Genomic DNA, 18,352 nt, shown 5'->3' with positions numbered 1-18,352 from the left:
GGGCTGCTATCTCTGGAAGTGAGAGGCAGCAACAATGAAGCTAGTTCTGCAAATGTTGGAAGAGTTTCCAGGCGAATTCAGATGGTCCTGTAGGAAGGAACTCCGGCTGCCAAGCTATAGGGAGCAGATAGGGAGGGCGAGTCTCTTCCTCCTTTTCCAGCCTTACAGTCTCTGTCTCTGTCTCTATCTCTGTTTTTGTCTCTGTCTCTCTTTCTCTCTCACTCCCCTTGCTGGCAGATGTGTGGTTTACAGAGTCCCAAGGCCTGGCATCATCAGCCAGAATATAGAAGGATTGGTTTGGAGCTGGGGACAATAACTTACTGTTTGATACAAGGTCATAGAAAAATAAGGTAATCTTTTCCTACATTTACCATAAATTATTACAATTTATATAATACTAACTCTTTCCCCTTATTAGCTGTGTGGTTTGGATGAGTTTTCTTAAGCTTCCTTTCCTTTTGTTTACTCATACATAGGAGAGCAATAATTCTGTACCTACCTCATAGTCTTATTTGAAAGTTTCAGATAAACTCTAAGAACCACAACAGTTCTGGGGGGTTTTATTTTCTGAAAGTCTTTTACAAATTTCCCTCCTTCTCCCCCCTCCTCTTATTGGTTCCCAATTTGTTGTTGTGCCAATTTAGGTCACGTATATTTTCACAGAGAACCATCTTGTGCTTACCTTATCCAGAGTCAAGAAGGTTAAGCCCATCTGAAACTTACCATGTCCAGAACTGAACTTTTAATCCCGGTGTACAACCTTTACCTCACGTCCTGTTCAGCTCTCTTGATCTCATTAAAAGTCAATACTGGGGTGGGGGGGGCACCTGGGGGCCTCAGTCGGTTAAGCAGCCGACTCTTGATTTCAGCTCAGGTCACAATCTCATGGTTCGTGGGATCAAGCCTCATGCCAGGCTCTGTGCTGACAGTGCAGAGCCTACTTGGGATTCTCTTTCTCCCTTTCTGCCCTTCCCCTGCTCTCTCTCTCTCTCAAAACACATAAATAAACATTTTTTTGTAGATATATATTTTTTTAATGTTTTTTTTTTTTTTATTTTTGAGAGGCAGAGAGAGACAGAACACGAGTGGGGAAGGAGCAGAGACAGAGGGAGACACAGAATCTGAAGCAGGCTCCAGGCTCTGAGATGTCAGCACAGAGCCTGATGTGGGGCTCAAACTCACAAAACGCGAGATCATGGCCTGAGCCAAAGTTGGTGCTTAACCAACTGAGCCACCCAGGCGCCCCTGTAGATATAATTTTTTAATGTTTATTTATTTTTGAGAGAAAGCAGGGGGAGGGAAGAAAGAGAGAGGGACAGAAGATCGCAAGCAGGCTCTGTGCTGACAGCAGTGAGCCCCATGTGGGGCTCAAACTCAGGAACCGTGAGATCGTGACCTGAGCCAAAGTTGGCCGTTAAACTGACTGAGCCACTCAGGTACCCCAATAAATAAACTTTTTAAAAAAAAGTTAGTACCAACCAACTGATTGTCTAACCAGAAACTTTGAAGTCATTTGTGATTCTTTCTACATCTAATCCATCAGCAATTTCTTTAAAATGTGTTAAATGGAGGAGCATAGCTGGCTCAGTCAGTAGGGCATGGGACTCTTGATCTCCGTGAGTTTGAGCCCCACATTTTGGGGGGGGGGAGTGGGGGTAGAGTCTACTTAAAAAAATGTTTTAAATGAAAAAATGTTTGAAGTGATCAAACATTTGACTGATTTTGTTTGTGAGTCATCAGTTTTCTAATTGTAAGTGCCTGAATATAACTTTTTTCTCATTTCAGAGGAATTAGAATGATGTCTCTTTCCAAATCTGATGGCAATTATACAAGGGTTCATACAGATTTTTATACCGTATTTCATCTAAACCCTTCAGAATAATTTCTTTATTAAAAATTTTTTTAGGGGAGCCTGGGTGGCTCAGTTGGTTAAGCGTCCGACTTCAGCTCAGGTCACGATCTCGCGGTCCCTGAGTTCGAGCCCCGCGTCGGGCTCTGGGCTGATGGCTCAGAGCCTGGAGCCTGCTTCCGATTCTGTGTCTCCCTCTCTCTTTGCCCCTCCCCATTCATGCTCTGTCTCTCTCTGTCTCAAAAATAAATAAAAACGTTAAAAAAAAAGTTAAAATTTTTTTTTAAATTTCTTTAAATTTAAATCACAAAGAGCAATATAATTTTTCTTTCTAGAATACACTTTACATATATTTTTCTGCCATTTTGACCTAGGGGTATTTCATGGGTTTTTATTATTAATGAAACAAATGAGTCTATTACTATTTGATAAAAGTGGATTTTTTCGGGGCGCCTGGGTGGCACAGTCGGTTGAGCGTCCGACTTCAGCTCAGGTCATGATCTCACAGTTTGTGAGTTCAAGCCCCGCATCAGGCTCTGTGCTGACAGCTCGGAGCCTGGAGCCTACTTCGGATTCTGTGTCTCCCTCTCTCTCTACCCCTCCCCTGCTCATACTCTGTCTCTCTCTCTCTGAAAAATGAATAAACTTAAAAAAAAATTTTTTTTTAAAAGTGGATTTTTTTCTAGCAATTTCCTTTGATTCTACCTTCAAAATATATCTTCAGATCCCTTCAATCCTTTCCATCTTGATGGCTTCCAGCCTAGTCCCAACCACCATTATCACATACCTGACCAGAGTGCCTACCTGGTCTCCCACTGTCATCCTTAACCATTCTAATTTACTTCCCACACACCATCTAGAGATATTTGACTATATCTCTTTCTTACTTAAGTCTTGAATACCTTCCCATTGTAACTTGAATAAAATACAAACTTATTATCATAGTCACTAAGGCCTTACATAATCGGATTCCTGACTACCTCTCAGGCACATTTCATGCACACTGCATACCAAGAACATTCTGTTCTTCTTTCAGTTTACTGAACTTGCCAATTTTTTTTGTTCTACCTCAGGGCCTTTGAACTTAACTGTTCTCTTTCTGCCTCTCCATACACCAACCCCACCCCTCCTTCTCTTCCTTTGAGTCACAGCTTATACGTCATTTTCCCAGGGAGATCTTTGCCAACCACTCCGTCTAAGTTGGCCCCCTCCCTATTTTCTTTTTTTCTTTTTAATTTTTTTAATGTTTATTTATTTTTGAGAGAGACAGAGACAGAATGCCAGTGGGTTAGGGGCAGAGAGAGAGGGAGACACAGAATCCGAAGCAGGCTCCAGGTTCTGAGCTGTCAGCACAGAGCCCGACGCGGGGCTCGAACTCACGAGCTGTGAGATCATGACCTGAGCCAAAGTCAAACGCTCAACCGACTGAGCCACCCAGGTGCCCCTTCTCCCTACTCTTTTCTAATCTAACACAACACTCTTTCTTCCTAGTGCTTATTGCACTATGTGAACTCTCTACTTGTTTATTTTCTTGCTTTGTCAGTATCCCTCATTAGAATGTAAGCTCCAAAATACAAGGACCATTTATGTCACCATCCTGTCTCTTGTAAATAGGACAGCACCTGTCCCAAAAGAGACAATCAAGATTTATGGAACAAAAAACAAAATGAAGCGTTTTTTTCTCCACCTGGCAGGCTGAGAATTGAGCAAAGAAAGTGAGTGAGACTCTTGAAGGTGGTTGAGACAATGGTCAGGCTCACTTTCCCATCCAGGCCTGAGCAAGGCCCAAGTCCTATTGGTGGGGAATGGTTCAACTTAGGCTCACGCACTTTCGGGTTTTTTTCCCCCTTGGTTGGGGGTTGGGAGGACCAAGGGGTTGTGAGATGAGGTGAACTAGAATTATCTATGCAAGTTTCCTTGTCTGCCAAATGAATAAAAGGCACATAAGATTGCTGAAATATGTAGGAAACATGTGGAATACAGACTGTAGAGAAGCATGGGTGGGATCAGGGGAATAGTTAGCAGAATATTGTGGCCCTCCAGGTGAACGTGACTGTGGCTTGGACTGGGGTGGCAGCAGTAGAGATGTGAGAAGTGGTTGTATTTGAAGTATACAAGAAAGATTTTGTGATGAGGTATTCACTGTACTTCTCACTATTTCATCTGAATTTTGTTCTATGAGCTAAAGAACTCAACCACCCCGCATTGATATTCTATTTACATTTCTCCAATGTTTGTATATCCAAGACATTTTTTTAAAATGTTTTTAATGTTTATTTATTTTTGAGAGAGAGACAGAGACAGTGTGTGAGCGGGGAGGGACAGAGAGAGAGGGAGACACAGATTCCGAAGCAGGCTCCGGGCTCCAAGCTGTCAGCACAGAGCCCGATGCGGGGCTCGAACCCACGGACAGCAAGATCATGACCTGAGCCGAAGATGGACGCCCAAACAACTGAGCCACCCAGGTACTCCAAGAAATTTTTTTTTAAGCTTGTTTATGTAATCTCTAACCCAACATGGGGCTCAAACTCATGACCTCAAAATCAAGAGTCGCATGTTCTTCCAACTGAGCCAGCCAGGTGCCCCAATATCCATGAAAATCTTGAGCAAGTTTCTTAAAATCTCCAACTGAGCCAGCCAGGTGCCCCAATATCCATGAAAATCTTGAGCAAGTTTCTTAAAATCTCCAAGACTGCGGGTACTCATCTATAAACCGGAACAATCTTGTGGTGATGGTGACAAAGATTCTTTGCTAGACCAAACTCTGGTTGGGCTCCTGAACCTTCTCTTAGGCCCATCTGGGCACTTCCTTGTAAAATCCAGTTTTAGCAAGAACCCTGCTAAGTCAGTTTAGCCAAACACCCAGACACTTATGCTAAGTTAAACTAGTTAATGAATGTTCTTTGGCTATCTAGATCATTCCTAAATAAGATAATATACTGAGGCATTGATTCCTAAACAGAAATTTATTTACTGTTGACTTTTTAATTTTTTCACAGAGAAACAAAAAATAATTTAGGTCTGTTAATAAACAGGTTTTATGCCACAAAGAAATAAATTAAAATTACTATAAAGGGGGTCTATATTTCTAGAAATTATAAAATGTATTGATAAAGTCGCCCAGCCACAAATCCTTCTTAGTTTTCACTAGGAATTTAGGATTCTAAGGGTTAAAAATTCTAATTAGTATATGTGAACATAAAACTACCAAAAACAATAAGGATAAAAGAAATTGGCCAAATGGAAAGTAGGCAAGGAAAGTAGGGTGTGTATTTTTCATTAAAAAAAAGTATGAGGGGGCACCTGGGTGGTTCAGTCGATTAGGCATCAGACTCTTGGTTTTGGCTCAGGTCATGATCTCATGGTTTGTGGGTTCGAGCCCTGCATCAGGCTCTGTTCTGACAGCTTGGAGTCTGGTTGGGATGCTCTCTCTCCTTCTCTCTCTGCCCCTCCCCTGCTCACACGCACTCTGTCTCTCAAAATCAAAAAATAAACTTTAAAAAATTTTAAAAAAAAGGTATGAGGAAATGAAATGCACTTTGTTGAGGGAAGTGAAAGTAATTTTGTCCCAAAGTAAAGCTGTTTGTTTCAGAAAGGGAAAGAGAACAGGGACAAACTAAAAGGAACATAGAAAGTTGTAGAAGGTTTGTAGAAAAGGAATCTTGGGAGAAGAATTTTATGTGTAATCAAGCTGGCTAAGATGAAAATTTATTTATTTAAAAATGAGTTTTAATATCAAAAGTACACTGGTACAAAATTAGAATTTGTTTTTTTTTTTCTCTTAGAAGAACAAAATTTTCTTCAATTATTGGTCGGTTCTTAATAAGAAATTGTAAATAAAATTTCTTTACTTTTAATGTAATTTTCCAGGGAAACAAAGATTCTATATTGTGGCTTTATCAGGTCTTTGATTGCCTAGAAAAATGGAGTCCTCTCTATTCAAAAAGAGCTAAGGCTTTTGCAGCTATATGATCCTCTATATCTGTTCTTGAAATCCTTTTGTCCCCTTGGTTAAGTGGATAATTAACTATTATTTCATAATTTTCTGTAATCCTATTTAGCCAATGTCTAAACATTTTGATAGTTTTTACGAACTTCCCCAAACCAAATTCTAAATAAAATCTTTTTGATCTGGAAGAAGCTTTAGGATTCTTTTTTTCCAGAGGGTCTCTGGAACATTCCAAAGGATATGTTAAACTACTTAGGCTTATCTGATATGTTAAGTCGCATGAGAAGCATTGCCAAATAAGAAATAATAGTAAACCTTGTTTATATTACAGCTGTATAGGTATATAGTGTTCCAAAAATTGTGTGAAATTCCTGGAACTCTGAATGTGCCTTGATATAATGGTGTCGGTCATCATTTTACACTTGATACATTTTACACTTAGCCAAAAGGCCGAGAAGCAATTCAGTCATCATTTTAAAATGTATGTCACAAAAACAAGCAACCCCTCTTGCCAATTCTATTATAATGAGCTCTCATCATACTTGGCACCTATCCTCCAGGAGATTAACATCTTACGAAATCCTCTCGCTCTCTCCCCAGATGTCACTATTGCACACTGTCACTGTGTAAAGCCTAAAGCAGGCTTTAGGTCCCCTGTGATGAAAGGACAGTCTTTCCTTACCCTTTCTCGGGGCCCTCTGAAATACTGCAGTTGGATTTTATCTAGCTACCACCATTGCAAAGATACAAATAGGTTTTAGTAATGGTTTGTATGTGTTCTCACTGGGTAGAAGCCTTTCCTGGTCATAGTACAGTCCCAGCCGTAGGTAAATATCGTTGGAGAAGGTAATTCCAAATTGAGGAACACCCTCAGAACTTCACAATGACCAAAGGACTCATCTCACAGAACAAATATTACAGGCCATTTGCCACATTTCTTCAATTTTGCAACATTTCCCTGTACCTACCACCCCCAATCCTCTCTCCTTGTGGAACGAGCCGGTGGTATTACAAAAATCCAATCTGTAAAACTCATGGAATCTTTCATCTGCCATGGCCAAAAGCTGTTTCCTTAGTGCTGTTGAATCTTAGATCCATTCCCTATAAGAGACAGAAACCATCACCCTTTGAAACCATTACTGAAATGCCAATGAGATTAAATCAATGGGCATATTAGGGGCACCTGGCTGGCTCAGTCGGTAGAGCATGTGACCCTTGATCTCAGGGTCATGAGTTCAAGCCCCACATTAGGCACAGAGCCTGCGTTAAAAAAAAAAAAAAAAACAACAACAACAAGGAGCACCTGGGCAGCTCAGTTGGTTAAGTGTCCGACTTCAGCTCAGGTCATGACCTCATGGTTCGTGAGTTTGAGCCTTGCATTGGGCTCACTGCTGTCAGTGCAGAGCCTGCTTTGGATCCTCTCTCTCCCTCTCTCTCTGCCCCTTCCCCACTCTCTCTCTCACGAAAATAAATAAACATTAAAAAAAACAAACAAACCTCGGGGTACCTGGGTGGCTCAGTTGGTTGAGCGTCTGACTTCGGCTCAGGTCACGATATTGCGGTTTGTGAGTTCGAGCCCCGCGTCGGGCTCTGTGCTGACAGCTCAGAGCCTGGAGCCTGCTTCGGATTCTGTGTCTCCCTCTCTCTGTGCCCCTCCTTTCCTCGTGCTCGGTCTCTCTCTGTCTCTCAAAAATGAGTAATTGTTAAAAAAAACAAAACAGAAAAAAACCTCAAGGGGCATATGAACCCAGCTTACTTAAAGGTGATGTGATGACTTTTACTATAAAGCCCTTCAAAGAAATGAGAACTTGGTCGAACAGTCTGTCTACCGTATGCTCCTGGGAGACAAAAACATTGAACATTACAGCCTTCAACTTGGGAGAAACCTCCACAAAGACACCCTCCAGCCTTGCTGGAGAGGGACCATACCATGTATTGCTAGCCAATCCTTGTGCCACTAAATTAGAAGGTTCATGGGCTCATGTTTCTCATTTTTTAATTAATTAATTTTAGAGAGAGAGCATGAGCAGGGGAGAGAGGCAGAGGGAGAGAGAGAATCTTATTTTGAAAATATGTATTTTTGAGAGAGAGACGAAGTATGAGCACATGTGCACAGGGGAGGGGTAGAAAGAGAGGGAGAGAGACAATCTTAAGCAGACTCCATGCTCAGCACAGCGCCCAACATGGGGCTCGATCCCACCACCCTGGGATCATTACCTGAGCTGAAATCAAGAGCCAGATGCTCAACCAACTGAGCCACCCAGTTTGTCACTTTAAAAAAGGTTCCAACATCCAGTTTGACTACTAAACCAACCAGAGACCTCAAACTGACTATATCCCAGAAGAAGAAGCGGACAAGATCGGAGTAGACCGCCTTCCCAAGGGTCAGGACCAGGCTAGTACAATAATGCTTTCCTAACTGTCAAAATCTGATGGTAATTCCTAAACTTGCTGAGATCTTTGGACCACTGTTTCCCTGGGTAGGAATTCTTATAATTTTGGCTGTTTTACACTCAGTAGGGTTTCTTTGTTGGTGGTAACCATAATCTCAAAGGTTCCTCTATACCTATTGTTGTTCCCTCCCGGCCTTTACCTATGTTTAACATTATGAAATTTGTAATTCTACCAGCTTTCGTCCCTGCCCTATCTCCTCTCCTGCCTGGAAAGATAATATTATTGTTCAGCTGTCCCAATCCTTATCTTCATCTGGCAACCTATCCGCTGGACCTGTCATCATTCTTCCATTGGAGACTTTGCAAAAAACAATTGACCCCCTAGTCATTTCTATTTCCACTTTTACAAATATACCCACTTATACTCTTAGCCATAGTAAAGCACCATCTTCTATAGCTTAGCGAGTCCAAATCTACAATCCCCAATGTCCTATCCCCTGCTTTTTCCTAACACTCCCCAAATTGAGAACTCTTACTGTGTTTTTAACAATAAGGCCTGCAAATGTTCCAACCCTACCACACAAAACTCCCAATCTGTTTGTAATACTCCTACAATGTCATTCTTCCTCCCTACCTCTCATCCTCACCCCTCCCGGTCCCGAAGCAACCAAAGTAATAAGAGTGAGTCCATTTGCCCCACCTTCCTGGCAAAACCCGACATGTGGAGTGGCCACGGCCTTCCCACGCTGCTAGGGGCCTGCCAAATGAACCTCACTTCTCAACCCTGGACGCTACCCCTCACTGACACCGGGTTTCAATATATTCTCACATCTCTCCCAATTAATGGATTCATAAAACCTCAGAACAGGTCTGGAGTCTTCTGTGTACCAGAGAGATATATTTCATTTGTGGATATGATCACTAGTCCTGGGCTTATGAATGTCTTGAGAGTTGGATAGGCCTTGCCACATGCTTTCTGGAACATCTAACATCCCCTTTTACTATACTTAAAATGGTTATAGCCATTTTACCCCCAAAACCTCACTTAAGAAAGTAGAAAGCCTTATCAATAATAGGGGATTGGGGTGAATGACTGGCTCAGGTCATGATCTCATGGTTCACGAGTTCAAGTGCAAGACCCACATTGGGCTCTGTGCTGACTGCGCAGAGACTGGAGCCTACTTCAGACTCTGTGTCTCCCTCTCTCTCTCTCCCATGCTTGCTCGTGCTTGCTTGCTCTCTCTCAAAAATAAATAAACATTAAAACAATAACAGAGGATTACCTGGATGAGGACCCTTCTGAGTGTGAAGACAATGGCTGTGCTGTGGCCACAGCCAAGGCTGTGACCTTCCTGTCAGATATTCTGGAGATCAATTTAACCTATACTTTAGAATCATAGGTTCATGGCTTGGATTAGGCCCAGCAGAATTAGAAGTTATGATGAGAGGGGTGCCTGGCTGGCTCAGTGAGTAAAGCATGCAACACTTGATCTTGGGGCAATGAGTTCAAGCCCCACATTGGGCCTAGAGCTTACTTAAAAAAAAAAAAGTTGTTAGTGCGAATGTAAACTGGTGTCGCCACTCTGGAAAACAGTATGGAGATTCCTCAAAAAGTTAAAACTAGAACTACCCTACAATCCAGCAATTGAACCCCTAGGTATTTTCCCAAAGGACACAAAAATACTGATTCGAAGGGACACATGCACCCCAATGTTTATAGCAGCATTATCAACAATAGCCAAATTATGGAAAGAGCCCAAATGTCCATCGACAGATAAATGGATAAACAAGATATAGTATATATACATACAGTGGAATGTTAGACATAAAAAAGAATGAAATCTTGTCATTTACAATAACATGGATAGGGCTAGAGAGTATTATACTAAATGAAATAAGTCAGAGAAAGACAAATACCATATGATTTCTCTCATTTGTGGAATTTAAGAAACAAGACAGGTGAACATAGGGGAAAAAGAAAAGAGAGAGGCAAACCATAAAACAGACTCTTAACTATAGAGAACAAACAGGGTTGCTGGAGGGGGGGGGGGGGATGGGGAAACACGTGATGGGGATTAAGGAGGGCGCTTGTTGTGATGAGCACCGGGTGTTGTATGTAAGTGATGAATCACTGAATTCTACACCTGAAACTAATATTACCCTGTATGTTAACTAACTGGGATTTAAATGAAAACTTAACGAAAAAAACGTTATGATGAGAAATCTTAGCAAAACTGTAAACAGAATAGCTTGCTCCACTGCCACAGCCGGCAGGGCTCCCCCAAATCTTCGGATTCCCTAGCTATGGTGGTCCTCGACAACAGGATTGCTTTAGATTATTTACTTACAGCCCAAAGAGGAATTTGTGCCATAGCTAATACCTCTTGCCGCTTGGATAAACACCTCACAAGTAGAATTAAAACCCACAAAGTGATTCAAACTAGCCAAATCCTTAAAGGGACATTCAAGCTTTACCCCCAGGAGGGTTTAATGTTAAGTTTTCTGATACTTTAGCTGGATTATCATTTTAATTTGTGCCCTATTTGCTATTTTCACATTGCTCATGCTATGTATTTCCCATCGTTATACTTCTACTCAAAATGTCTAAGTGATGGTTGCTCAAAGCCTCAAGATCATTCATCAGATCTATCTTTTTTGGCTGAAAGAAACGCGAACCTGACATCTAGACCTTATTTCCTCAAACCTCCTTGTTACTCCAATATGGGTAAGAGTCTCACCTAGCTGAGCATATCAAATATCGATCACTTGTGACACTCCCCTCTGCTGGGAGACCTGATGGACCTGAACCACTCCGGTAACAAAATGGGACTGCATGATCATAAAAATTATCATTAGGAGTACCTGGGTGGTTCAGTCGGTGAAGCGTCTGGCTCTTGATTTTGGCTCAGGTCACGAGCTCATGGTTCCTGAGTTCGAGCCCTCCCCGCCCCCCGCCCCGAGTCACAAGGGGCTTGGGATTCTTTCTCTCCGCCCCTCCCTGTTTCTCTGCCCTTCCCCCCCTCACGTGCCCTCTCAAAATAAATAAACTTTAAAAAATTGTTTTAAAAATTATCATCAATGCTTTCCTATCAGAAAGAGCTGTATCAAAAGAGGGGAAATATAAAAGAGGATTCAAAATGAAGTAAGCTTTGCTAAGAGAGTCATTTCAAACAGGGTCAAAAGGATATTGAGGAGGTAGGGCCTATGCACCTCTCGTTTCAATTCTCAGAGCACCATAAACGTTTGACCTTTACCAATTGCAACTCCCGGAACACATCCTCCTACTTTGGACTGAAATAGACATAATATAATACCTGTTAGCTAAATAGCCAATCATGTATTAGATAGTGTAAACTCTGCCGTCATAATTCTTTCAAAATGTGTGTTATGTAACCTTGTGTGTTTTGCCTTTAGAAGCCTGGACTCTGCATTTACAGTTCAGAGCATGCTTTCAGTGATTTGGAGACCCTCTGTGTCCTTCGGATTACAATCCCTAAGACCTCAGATTAGTGCTTTGGCTGCTTTACAGACTCTTCTTGATTGACAAATGTTTGGATAAATTGTTTTAATGTACATGTTTAGGACATATACAAATGGCCAACAGATATATAAAAAGGTACTCAATTTCACTAATCATCGGGGAAATGCAAATTAAAACCACAATGAGATATCACCTCACATCTGTTAGAATGGCTATCATCAAAAAGACAAGAGATTGCTTATTTTAAAATATTTATTTCAAAGTATTTTTTTAATTAAAATTTTTTTTAATGTTTATTCATTTTTTTGAGAGACAGAGAACAGGGCGTGAGTGGGGGAGGGGCAGAGAGAGTGGGAGACACAGAATCCGAAACAGGCTCCGGGCTCTGAGCTGTCAGCACAGAGCCCAACGAGGGGCTCAAACCGACAAACTGTGAGATCGTGACTTGAGCTGAAGTCAGATGCTTAACCGACCGAGGCACCCAGGCACCCCTATTCTTTTCTTTTTTAAAGTTTATTTATCTATTTTGAGAGAGAGAGAGAGAACTAGAAGGTATTATGCTAAGTGAAATAAGTCAGGGAAAGACAGGTATCATATGTTTTCAGTCATATGTGAATCTTGAGAAACTTAACAGAAGACCATGGGGGAAGGGGAGGGGGAAAAATAGTTACAAACAGAGATGGAGGGGGCGCCTGGGTGGCTCAGTGGGTTAAGCGTCCGACTTCAGCTCAGGTCGTGATCTCACAGTCCGTGAGGTTGAGCCCTTCATCAGGCTCTGTGCTGACAGCTCAGAGCCTGGAGCCTGCTTCAGATTCTGTGTCTCCCTCTCTCTCTGACCCTCCCATGCTCATGCTCTGTCTCTCTGTGTCTCAAAACTAACTAAAAACATTAAAAAAATTAAAAAAAAAAAAAAAACAGAGAGGGAGGCAAGCGAACCATAAGGGACTCTTAAATACAGAGAACAAACTGAGGGTTGATAGGGGGTGGGGGAGAGGGGAAAGTGGATGACGGACATTGAGGAGGGCACTTGTTGGGGTGAGCACTGGGTGTAGTATGGAAGCCAATTTGACAATAAATTATATTAAAAAAAGAAACCGAGGCTAAAACCTAAAATAAAGAATAAAAGTATTTATTTAAATATTTAAAATATTTATATTTTATATATAATATAAATATTTTTTAAATATATAGATATGGCAGGGCACCTGGGTGGCTCAGTTAAGTGTCTGACTCTTGGTTTCGGCTCAGGTCATGATCTCACAGTTCATGGGTTCAAGTCCCACGTCCAGCTCTATGCTCAGCATAGAGCCCGCTTCACATTCTGTCTCCCTTTCTCTCTGCCCCTCCCCTGCTTGCCCTTTCTCTCTCTCTCTCAAAAATAAACATTAAAATAAATAAATAAATAAAATATAAACTTAAAAAAAATTTTTTTAAAACATATAGATATAGGGGCACCTGGCTGGCTTAGTTGGTATAGCATGCGACTCTTGATCTCAGGGTCATGAGCTCGAGCCCCCCGTTGAGCATAGAAATTACTTTAAAAAAAAAAAAGAAAAAATATAGATATAACATTTGAATATGTTAATACGATATTTAAATATAAAATTTTTCTGGGCACCTGTGTGGCTCAGTCGTTTGAGCATCCAACTCTTGATTTTGGCTCAGGTCATGATCCCAGGGTTGTGGGACTGAGCCTTGCATCAGGACTCTCTCTCTTCCTCTGCCCCACCCACCCCCCAGCCCCGCTCGTGTGCACACACATGTGCATGCGCGTGCTCTCTCTCTCTCAAATAACATTAAAAAATTAAATGTAAAATATTTAAATGTTTAAAAGTGTTCATTTAAGAATAGAATACAGGGGCGCCTGGGTGGCTTAGTTGGTTGAGTGGCCGACTTTGGCTCAGGTCACGATCTCACGGTTCGTAAGTTGGAGTCCCACATAGGGCTCGCTGCTGTCTGCCTGTCAATGCAGAGCGCGCTTTGGATCCTCTGTCCCCCTCTCTCTGCCCCTCCCCCGCTTACTCTCTCTTTCTCTCTCTCAAAAAATAAAGAAAACCATTTAAAATTAAAAAAATTTTAAATACAATACAAGTGTTGGGGAGAGTGTGGAGAAAAGGGAACTCTTATAGACTGGTGGGAATGTAAATTGGTGCAACCACAACGAAAAACAGAATGAAAGTTTCTTCTAAAAGCAGAACTACTGTATGATCGGCAATCCCACTTCTGAGTACAAATCCAAAGGAAATGCTTGTTTAAACAAGATATTGAGGAGATATCTGCACTCCTATGTTCACTGCAGCATTATTCACAACAGCCAAGATATGGAAACAACCTAAGCGTCCAGTAGTGGATGAATGGATAAAGAAGATGTGGTGTGTATACACACAATTAAATATTATTCAGCCGTAAGAAAGAAGGAAAGGCTGTCCACTTATGACAGCAAGATATACCTTGAGGGCATTATGCTCAGTGATATAAGCCAGAGAAAGTGACACCACATGGTATTGTGTGAAATTTAAAAAAATAAAAATTCATAGAAACAGAGTAGAAAAGTGGTTGCCAGGGTGTAGGGGGTGGAGGAAATAGGGAGAGGTCAGTAAAGGGTAAAAAAAGGTGAAAAAAATGTACATTTAAAAATCACTAGGGAGCCTGGGTGGCTCAGTCGGTTAAGCATCTGACTTTGGCTCAGGTCATGATCTCACAGTTTGTGAGTTTGAGCCCCGCTTCAGGTGAGCTCAAGTCCTGCTTCAGGTAAACATGAGTCCCTCTCTGGGTGAATCCTGCTTCTCTCTCTCTCTTTCTCTCCTCCCCCCTCCCTGCCCCTCGTGGGATTCTCCCTCTCCCTTTCTCTCTGCCTCTCACTCACTTACGCCGTCTCTCTTTTAAAATCAAATCAAATCAAATCAAATCAAATCAAATCAAATCATTAGTAAAATGGGGTGCCTGTGTGGCTCAGTCAGTTAAGCATCCCACTTTTGGTTTTGGCTCCGGTCATGATCTCACAGTTTGTGGGTTCGAGCCCCCTGTCAGGCTCTGTGCTGATAAGCTGATAGTGTGGAGCCTGCTTGAGATTCTCCCTCTCTCCCCCTCTCTGCACCCTTCCCCCACTCTCTCAAATAAATACATAAACTTAAAAATAAAATCACTAGTAGGAGCACCTGGGTGGCTCAGTCGGCTAAGCATCTGACTTCAGCTCAGGTCATGATATTGCGGTTTGTGAGTTCAAGTCCCTCGTCGGGCTCTGTGCTGACAGCTCAGAGCCTCAATCCTGCTTCAGATTCTGTGTCTCCTTCTCTCTCTTCTCCTCCCCCACTTGGGCTCTGTCTCTCTCTCTCTCTCAAAATAAATAAACATTAAAAATTAAAAAAATAAATAAAACTAGTAAAATCAAGCATTTTTCATATATGTATATATTTATTTACTACTGACACATATTTCTCAAGTGATAATGTAATCACAAATAGAATTAGTTATTTTTCATATCAATATTTACATTTGCATTTTTCATGGGATAAAAACTTACTTTTATTGCATTGAATTTTACAATTGCAGGATTGTGCATATTAAGACACTAATTCAAACGTGTTTTCAAATTGTGTATATTTTATTTTATTTACTTTGTAAAACAACAAACTTGAAATTCTTAAAACTTCATAGCAAACTATGTGGGGAAAAATCGGCTATCACTTACTCTAAACACAGAAATTATAGCTCTGGGGCCCTCACAGAAACAAAACTCAGCTTGACGTGACATAATCAATGTAGAAATAGTTACTCAGGTGGAAAAATGAAAATTTTGTCGATTTCCTTTGAAGTAGGTACCCATTAAAAGTTATAACAACACTTAAATCCAGAAAATCAATCATCTCAAAAATTTTTAACAGTCACAATGTTTTTCATACTTGTGTTCCTGAAAGAAATGAAAATGGAGAACCCAGGAAACAGTCATATTTTTTATTTTTAATACCCTAAATGGCTGAGTTTTTATTTCATTTTGCATTTCAGCTGGTGGTTGGCTTTGCAAGGCTAACATTTTCTTTGGTGACAGTTTTTAAAACAAACCAGAAGTATTTGGTTAGTAACTTCCCTATTCCATAGAATATTTAAGAACTTGTAAAAAAAAATCATGTAATTGGACTAAGAAGGTCAGGTGGTGTGATATTTGGGTAGGTGGTTGTTTTTTGTTCCGTTTGGTTATATTGTTTCTTTGGTTTTCACTTCTAGACCCGCCCTAATGTTTTCCAGGAGTTTCAGAACATGTAAAGATAGCTATTTTTTTTAGCCACTTTCTTAACAGAGCAGTTACTGAGAAATTAATTTGCGTACTGAATTCTACCTTATCTTCTTGTTATGCTGTGGGCTCATCAGAAAGATGACCACGAAGAACACTTCTGCTTATGTCTATTATATTCAGCTGGGACTTGCTTTCTGAGCTCTAGTCTCTAGGCCCCAAAAAGGAGGTGAGAGCTTTTATGCTCCATTCATCTTCCCAGAGGGACAGAGAATAGAAGGGAGAATTTTGATGGATTTGGCCAAACCCAAAGGTATAGTTGGCTTCTTGGAGACCAGGAAACAGGGCTGGCTTTATGTGTGAGTGACCCATGTGGTCACACAGGGCCCTGCGCTTGGTTTAATGCCCTGCTGTTACTCTTTTGAAATTCTTCATGGTTTTTGAACAAGGGTCCCTATATTTTCATTTTGCACTGGGCCCCACAAATTACCTAGCCCGATCTGCTGTGAAGACCAAGGAGTGAGGGTGGCAGTGGTGGGGATGTTTTCCTCCTCTGACAGGGAGCCCACAAGGGTGCTCGAGGATGGACCATGGTGTGCCTTAGGAGTCACTGTAAGGACCCCCAGATCTGAGCTTGGCAAGGAATGAATGGATCCACTAGAGGAATCCCCTGCTTTGGTAGGGACATAAAAGCTTGGATTATGACTATGGATTTCCCAAGCCCCAGGGTTGAAGCCTCAGCTAAAGGAGGGTCTCCCTCCAAAAGGCAGATTAGGCCTGTATAGTGGGTTGAATAGAGTCCCCTCAAAAGATATGTCTACTTAGAACTTCAGAAGGTGACATTATTTGGAATAAGGGCCTTTGCAGATGTGGTTGAGGTGAGGATCTCAAGATGAGATGATTGTGGATTGCGGTGGGGTCTAAATCCATTGACAGGTATCCTCACAAAAGACAGAAAAGGAGAAGACGTACTGAGAGACACACACAGCAGAAGGCCATAGGAGGCTGGAGGCAGAGAGTGGAGTGATGCATCTTCAAGCCAAGGATTGTCTGTAGCCTCCAGAAGCTAGGAGAGAGAAACCAACCTTGGCAACGCATTGAGTTTGGACTTCTGGCCTCCAGGCTGTGAGAGAATAAATCCTATTGTTTGAAGCTACCAAGTTTGTGATAATTTGTTATCTGCAGCCCTAGGAAACGAACATAGCCCGTGTCAGCAAAATGCTTGGCTGTTGAACTTCAATTTGATTTAGAGAGGGGGAAAAGCGTTTCCCTACTTTCAAGATCAGGAGATGAAGCTGACTTTCCTCGCGTCACAGTCGCTTTCAGCAGGAAAATAAAATCTTTCCCAGGAGCCTCTAGAAGACTTTTCCCTTCCATCCCATTGGTCAGTGTTGGGTCACGTGGGCACTTTTAGCCGCAAGGGACCCTGAGAAAGTGGATATTTAGCAAAGGGAGTAGAATAACCAAGGTTGTTTCACTGTCCCAGATAAAACGGGAGTTGATTAACAAACAGAACGTGTCTGAGGTTGGGGGAATGAGAGATGACGGCAGTTCGGTAGGCAAAGTACATCATGTGCCATCATATGATGTTTGTGTAGCTAAAACTTTGTAATGGTAAATTACATTTGAAGGTGAGTCAGAACAGTGACAAGGTTGTGATTATTTTGTGGCCCCTTGCTACTAAAGTGAGATCAGTTGGGCGAGCAGAAAAGGAGCTCATTAGAAATGCAGACTCTTGGGCTCCACCCCAGACCTACGGAATCAGAATTGGCGCTTGAACAAGATCACTAGGAGATTCCCGTATACGTTAAGGTTTGAGAAGCATTGGTCTAGGTGACTCAGTATAATATGACTAAGCTACTCGAGATAAAGCAAGCCAGGAACAAGTTGGTATCAGTACTCATAAGCACAGAAAATGACAAGATCGAATATAAGACTAGTAGACAAAAATCAAAGCACTTTCAAATGTTGTCATATAAGCATCATGCAATAGGTATACAGGAAAAAAAAAAAAGAGCTTTGTTCATCAACTCTAAGCGGAATGAGATATGACCAATAGTGATGTACCACATTCTACCATCACATTTATGATTATATTCAGCAATGTCAGTTCCTTACAGCACATAAAAGTACCAATTAATAAGTCTTCACCTACTGGGGAGCCTGGGTGGCTCAGTCGGTTAAGTGTCTGACTCTCGGTTTCGGCTCAGGTCATATCTCACGGTTCGTGAGATCGAGCCCCGCATCAGACTGTGCGCTGACGGTGCAGAGCCTGCTTGGGATTCTTTCTCTGCCCTTCCCCTGCTGGCTCATGCACTCTCTCTTTCAAAATAGATAAACTTAAAAAACATAAGTCTTCACCCACAAAGATGGACTAATCAAGCATTCAAGCTGATTCATCCTTCAGCAGAAAAACACATCTGGTGTTACTCGTGATAGCCAACATTAA

Source organism: Panthera pardus, unplaced genomic scaffold (assembly GCF_024362965.1).
Source record: "Panthera pardus isolate Hobbes unplaced genomic scaffold, ASM2436296v1 HiC_scaffold_27, whole genome shotgun sequence".
NCBI classification, from domain to species: Eukaryota; Metazoa; Chordata; class Mammalia; order Carnivora; family Felidae; genus Panthera; species Panthera pardus.
The sequence above is the reverse complement of the archived record's forward strand: the minus strand, read 5'-3'. Positions refer to the sequence as shown.